At 54.4% G+C, this 6,945-nt stretch overlaps 1 protein-coding gene across 1 annotated transcript in view; it reads left to right on the top strand.

Annotated features, from left to right (window-relative positions):
- Positions 1-6,416: 6,416 nt before the first annotated feature.
- EPB41 (erythrocyte membrane protein band 4.1) overlaps positions 6,417-6,945 on the top strand; it is a 197,691-nt gene continuing 197,162 nt past the window's right edge. The window contains exon 1 of the mRNA XM_032360856.1: positions 6,417-6,569. The gene's annotated coding sequence lies outside the window, so the exon portion shown is untranslated. The remainder of the gene's footprint in view (positions 6,570-6,945) is intronic.

Raw genomic sequence — 6,945 nt, 5'->3', positions numbered from 1 at the left:
ATTGAGATGGAGCAAAGAAAGCCTTGAACCTACAGTCAGGCAGACCTACATCTGAATCGGCCATGAACTTGTTTTGTGATCTCAGTCAAATCTCTTACTCTTGGGCTTCGGTTAAAGCAAAGAGCTTGAACATCAACAGTTTCTCCAACTCATGGTTCCTTAGAAGGGCTGGTGGAGGCCAAACAGGGGAAGGCTGTGGGGGAGGCCAAGCAGAGGGCACCCCACACATCCCCTCATGCCCACTGCTTTACTCAGAAGAGCACTGCTTCCCTCTGTTTCCCTCTTTGGGCTTCTGTGGTTAAGTGAGTCTGACAATCACTTGGACTAGTTGATCTCTAAGTTATTGTTAGGTCTAAAAGGCTTTTTTTTTTTTTTTTTTTGGTAAAGATTTTATTTATTTATTTGACAGAGAGAGAGATCACAAGTAGGCAGAGAGACAGGCAGAGAGAGCTAGGGGGAAGCAGGCTCCCCACAAAGCAGAGAGCCCGATGCAGGGCTCGATCCCAGGACCCTGAGATCATGACCTGAGCTGAAGGCAGAGGCCTAACCCACTGAGCCACCCAGGCGCCCCAGGCCTAAAAGTTTTAAGACTAGGTCCGGATCTTACTTGATCCCCAGCTGATGAGCTAGAGGAGAGCTGGGACTGGGTCTGAGTCCTCTCGCTGTCTTCCCACCCCCATCCCGCAGGCCTGGCTACAAGAGGAGGGGCTCAGGATGTGTCCACCTGGTGACCACATGTGGGTGACATCAGACTGATAGCACAGCAGGGACTCAGCCAACAGCGTGGTACTGACCACACACAGGGCTGGCACTGCCCAGGAAGGTAAGGGCAGGCAGGGAAGGCTGCCTGGGGGCGGTGTAGGGGTGGGAGGGAGGCATGAACCCAGATCCTGCACCAGCTTCTGAATCCCCAAATCTCCCATAGGGGACCTCAAACCAGACTCACTGGGAGGCTTAGACATCAGTCAAGACTTCACATAGGCCCTAGAAGGATCCTGACTTCGGGTTCACAGGGTCATATATTTCTGTAAAATTTGCAAATGTCAAATATATTAATTTGCATTGGCTGAGATCTTCCCACTCTGACTTCCTTTCTTTCCCACTCATATCCTATAGCTTTGAATGGCTACAGGCATTTTCTATTCTTAATCCTTCATTCTTCTCCCCCCCCCCCCAAGTAAGCTCCATGCCCTACATGGACCTTGAACTCACAACCCTGAGATCAAGAGTTGCATGCTCTACTGACCGAGCCAGCCAGGCGCCCTTTCACTCTTTTTGTTAAAGAGGCCCCCAGATAAGCTTTAGGCCCCACAAGCCTGAATCTACCAGGATCCTCTGTTTTCTCTGTTTCAAAGATAGATAAAGGCTGTGAAAGGTCTCCATAGGAGTAAAAATGACCTCCCTGAGTCCTGAAGGCACTGAGAATTGAGAAGCAAGGAGGAGAGACTTGCCTAGGGTCTCAGGATCCAGGACGGTTCCACCTGAGCGCCCAGCCCCCCTTTCACTAACTCCCTGCTGACCCCGTGATGCCCAGAGCAGCTGTCCCCTCAGGAAGCCCAGAGAGCTGGGCTCTGTGCCTCTGCCCCAGTGGCTCTAGGACCACGAGGGGGCAGCAGACACCGTGCTTCCTTCTCCCTGGAGGCCTGTTCGCCACAGCTGCCGGCCTCGCAGAGCCAGAATCTCAGTGGGTCCCAAACACCTCCTTTAGCTCTTTCCTGCCATCTCAGGAAACAGGCAGTTCTGGCCTCGCCACTTATTGGCTGTGTACTCGTGAGCGAACACTTTGCCTCTCCAAGCTTTGTTTGACTTGACCATATAATAGGGATATCTTGTGGGTACAGGTTAGTAAAGCTCCTAGCAGATACATAATAAGCGAATCATTAGCAACCACAGCTGGTTCAGTGGGGGCTTCTGGAGATGGAGCCTTCTCTCCGGGCGGGAGTGGCCCCCTCCCCACACTTGAGCAAACCCAGAAGAACTCATAGGCAGCAGGGCCTCCCAGAGCCCTTATGTGTTCATTGGTGGGCACGCTCTGCGTCCATGCCTGGGTCCCTCCTCGGACCAGGGCATCTGACGGCATTCCCTCCATCCTTCTCTTGGAAGGGGAACTCTGCAGCCTCGTGTCCACCTTGATGTCACCCTGGGGCTCTGCCTCTGGCCCAGGCTTCAGGTGGATTGTCCTGGGGGTCCTTGAGCCAAGGACTGCCAATTCTCCTTCTCTTCTCAGCTTCCCCCCATCAAAGGATTGCCACACCCAGCCAGGACATGGCTGTCTTTACCTTAAAGACCTCCTGGCTGTCCCCAAGTCTGCCACCCCTCCCCCCATATGCCCCCATCTAAACATGGCATTCACTCTGGGCCAAATATACCAAACCAGCTTTTGTTCCCAGGGCACAACTTCACCATCCAGGCCCTGATGCAGGCTGTTCCTCCACCTGAAACACCCTCTTCCATTTCCACCTAGTAAACTCACCCTTAAAAGTCTAGCTGGTAGGCCACCTCCTCCAGGCAGCTTTCTCTAATCCCACAGTTGGGACCCTTTCTCCTCTCTGGGCTCGGGGTATACTGTTTCTTTAAGGCCTTTCTCATAGGAGGCCACAGATCACACCAGGACCGTCCATTATGTCTGGAGAACAACTCTGTTTACAAATGGCTTTCCCTTTTCGGGTCTTGGAGTCAGGAAAGCAGGCAGAGTTGTGCCATTACCTCATTTGACTGACACGGAGACAGGCTAGGAGAGAAATAGGACTGGCAGGTCCCACGCCCTGCCTTGCCCTGCCTTACGTAGTGGAGTCACAACTGAAACCGGCAGCAGATCCCAGCCACACCCCCTGGTTCAAGCCTGAGCTTGCGTCTCCACCATTCCATGAGGCCTGGTCTTGTGACTCCCCCCCCCCTTTTTTTTAAGATTTTATTTATTTATTTGAGAGAGAGACAGTGAGAGAGAACATGAGCGAGGAGAAGGTCAGAGGGAGAAGCAGACTTCCCATGGAGCTGGGAGCCTGATGTGGGATTCGATTCTGGGACTCCAGGATCAAGACCTGAGCTGAATGCAGTTGTCCAACCAACTGAGCCACCCAGGCGCCCTCTCTTCCCCTTTTATTATTTTTTTAATTTTTTTATTTTTTTAAAGATTTTATTTATTTATCAGAGAGAGAGAGGGGAGAGAGCGAGCACAGGCAGACAGAATGGCAGCAGAGGCAGAGGGAGAAGCAGGCTCCCCGCCGAGCAAGGAGCCCGATGAGGGACTCGATCCCAGGATGCTGGGATCATGACCTGAGCCGAAGGCAGCTGCTTAACCAACTAACTGAACCACCCAGGCGTCCCCTCTTCCCCTTTTAGACAGAGCAGTGTATTGGCCTGTTTCTAAGAAGGTGCTCAGTAAAGTTTTGAAGTAACAGATGCTCCCACATTGGCCCTGGCCCCTCGCCCTAGCCCCCAGCCCATCCCCCTGCCTCTTTTTATCACCCAACTCAAGACCCAATCACCCAATCCAAGCTGGTGGCCCTGTTCAGGCGCTGGCAGGATAAGGAGTTGGCCGGAGGCCCAGGAAACTCAGAGGAGGAGGGGGCACATAAACAGGTTCCTTCCCCTGCCCCAGAAGCTTATCAGCGTCCCACAGGCTCCAGGCAAACTGGGTGCTCAGCTTAGGGAGGTGATCTGCCCTCTGTCTGTCATCTTCATGGCTTCCATTGCTCTTCAGCTGCATGACCTTGGGTTGTCACTTCCATTCTCTTAGGTCTCAGACCCTCTTTAGAACTCTCTTGGCCGTAAGGATTCAGTGAGGGCAAATGAGAGAATAAAATAACAGCAATCACCAAATGCAAGTCATCCTTTCCAGAGGTCTCCCCCACAGGTAGCTGCTCAGGTAACAAACTACTCCCTACAGTCTGAGAAGGGAGATGACAGCTTCAGAGGCAGAGATACTGGGGTGGGGGAGTGGGGGTGGGGGGTGGGGGTGGTGCTGAAGTCCAGGCAGTGACAGCACCCAACTCTCTTCTCCCCACCCCCCACCCCCCAGGCCAGTGACTGACAAGGCCAGGTTCACCCACATAAGTGCAGAAGTCACCTCAACAAGAAACACAAGAGACTGCCCAGGCAGAGAGGCCCCTGGAGCCGGACAGAGCTCTCTAGATCCCCAGGGCCTGGGGATTGGGGAGGGGGCGTGGGCAGAGAAGGGGGGAACGTGTATATAAGACACAAATAGAGAGGGCCACACAGAGTCACGCCCTTTATGCAAACTCACCAACAGGGGCACACCATGACACAGATGCACGCCCCGACCCCTCCCCCCCCACACGCAAACACACAGCGAAGAGTCACACACAAAATCAAGATCACAAACACAACCCCACAGGTACTCCGCATGCACAAACTCAAAAACCGGAGCCCTCCCCGGTCACCCCAACACACACATTCACCGACACACACACACACACACACACACACACACTTATCAGGCCGGGGCAGGCGCGGGTGCTGCTGAGTCACCCGCAAGGCAGCTCGGCCCTGGAAGCAGGAGCTGCGAGCCCTCCCCGATCGGGGAGGGGCGGGGCCTACGGCCGGGCTTCGCCGGAGCCTCCAGTAACTCCGCGGGGATTCTCCTCGCCCCGCCCCCTTGACAGGGGCGGAGCGTCAGAGCGGCGGGAGGGAGAGAGGAAACCCCTTTGCAGTCACTGAGTCTTGGCATTCACAGTCTGCTCTCTCCTGGGTTGCCTGAATACATGTGGGAGCAATTAAAAAATAACACTGGATGCATTACTGGGTATTTGCATATGTATTTTCATTCTCTCATTTAATTTTCGCAACAGCTCTATATGAAGTTTGGGCCATTATTACTCCCATTTTACCCTCGAGGGGAAGTGACTTGCCCAAAGGCACAAAGTGTCGCAGAGCCCAGACTCAACTGCCTCCAAAGCCTGAGCACTTAGCCCCTGGCCGTTATTACCTGGTGGGCAGGTGAAACTGGAAGCAGGTGAAAGGTGTGTCAGTAGGCTTGGGAGACTGCATGTGTGTGACCGCTTTCCCCATGTAGTCTACACGGTTAGAGACCGAGGGGTGTCAAGTGTCTAGATTTCTGGTTAAAGGAACTAAAGCTTCTCTGGTGCTGTGAAGCACACCCCCCCCCGTACCCCGTATCAGGAAGCATCCCCTAGATCTAGGGGCTCAGTCATACCCTCTGCTAGACTGTGAGCTTCTTGAGGGAAGGTACCCGGGTCCTGAAGCCTAAAACAAGACCTGACTTGGAAGTTGCAGTGAATTTGGTGGGGGCAATACATTAATTTATGACCTTGATATAATATTAACATCAATAATCATAAGTCCTAACACTTTTTGGAGGCTTTTGAGACTGACACTGTTCTTAATACTTTACATGGATCATTTCATTTAATTCTCACAACAATCCTTGAGGAGAATACTTTTTTTTTTTTAAGATGTTTATTTATTTGAGAGAGAGACAAGGGACAAGGGAGAGAATTTCAAGCAGACTCACCTAGAGCCGGGAGCCCCACGCAGGGGCTTCATGCAGGCCTCAAACCCATGACCCTGAGAGCAACCGAGAGTCAAACGCTGAACCAACTGAGCCACCCAGGTGCCACGAGTAAAGTACTTTTATTGACTCCATTTTACATCAGAGGACCTGGCTTGGAGAGGGTTAGTAGCTTGTTCAAATCAAGGGCAACGCTGGGGATTGAGACCCAGGCAGTTTGACTCCAGGACCCATCTAATAAGGAAGACCACTGAACTCCCAGGAAGTCACTTGCCTTTACTGGGCCTCAGTTCCCCCCTATTTGCCCCAAAATTAGGTAGCAAGGGGAGGGGGCTTGGACCAGTGACGAGGTAAGCCCCTTCCAGTGCTGGTGGGATGGACCATAGATGGGAGACAGTTTCTGACAAGAGTGGCAAGATGGGGATGGGAGGAACAAGAACCATACTTACTGAACGGCACCTATTGTGTACCAAACCTGTGCCTGGGACTTAACATATATCACTAATTCTCAGGAAAGTGTTTTAAGATTTATAGTTGAGGAAACTCAGATTCGTTGAAGTGACTTGCTCATGGTCACACAGGACTAAATGGGGAGGGGCAGGTGATGCAGGTGAGTCTCACCATGGGTCACTCGAACCAACTCCTTTCCTACCACCCTTCCAGCCCTTAGGTTAGGGGCAGCACCACGTGGCAAGTTGCATCATACTTTTACCGTATGACGTCAGACACCACACCACCCAATCCACGAGCTCCCTACCCAATCCTCCCCTGACCCTCGGGTCAACACCGGGCCTCTCAGAGCTCGGAGACCGCACCTGCAGCCCCAGCCCTTTCCCGGTTGCGACGCTCGCACTTCTTGGCACCGTCCTCTTCCCCGCCCCGCCGATTGGCAGTTGCCTGTGCCAATCAGGAGGCCTCCCGGGACGGGGGCGGGGCCTCACTCCAGAGTTGCCCTGTCAGTGCAGGTGGAGGCCCCCGGCGGGGCAAAGTGGCAGGAACCTCTTAAAGGGCGAGAGCGGCGCAGAGCGAGAACGCGGCCCGGCCCGGCCCGGCCAGGTCCCCGCCCCGTCTGGCCCAGGTGAGTCTGGACTGACTGGGGGCGATCCCGGGTCCCCGGGAGCAACGGAGTGAGGGACAGATGGACCTACTCCCAAGGGCCTGTGCGGTCCCGGTAGGGGCGAGACCAGGGTCTAAGGGTCAGGGGAGGGGGGCTTTAAGGGTCCCAGTTTCCAAGGTCCGAACTGGGGTCCACAGGGGCCTGGACGTCTGGAAGTTCAGGGTGCGGCGAGAGGAGAGGGGTTCGGGAACTCGGGTCCGCGGCTGGACGCTTGCGGCTGGCGGTCCCTGGCGGTCCCGGCCTGTCTGGGGCGGGGGTCCTGGGTTCGGTCTCCGCGGGCGGGTCTCTGCAGAGTGCTGCGGCCCCAGGTGCCCCCCCCACCAGCCCCGCCCTGTCC

Source organism: Mustela erminea, chromosome 10, assembly GCF_009829155.1.
Source record: "Mustela erminea isolate mMusErm1 chromosome 10, mMusErm1.Pri, whole genome shotgun sequence".
NCBI lineage: Eukaryota > Metazoa > Chordata > Mammalia > Carnivora > Mustelidae > Mustela > Mustela erminea.
The sequence above is the reverse complement of the archived record's forward strand: the minus strand, read 5'-3'. Positions and strand labels throughout refer to the sequence as shown.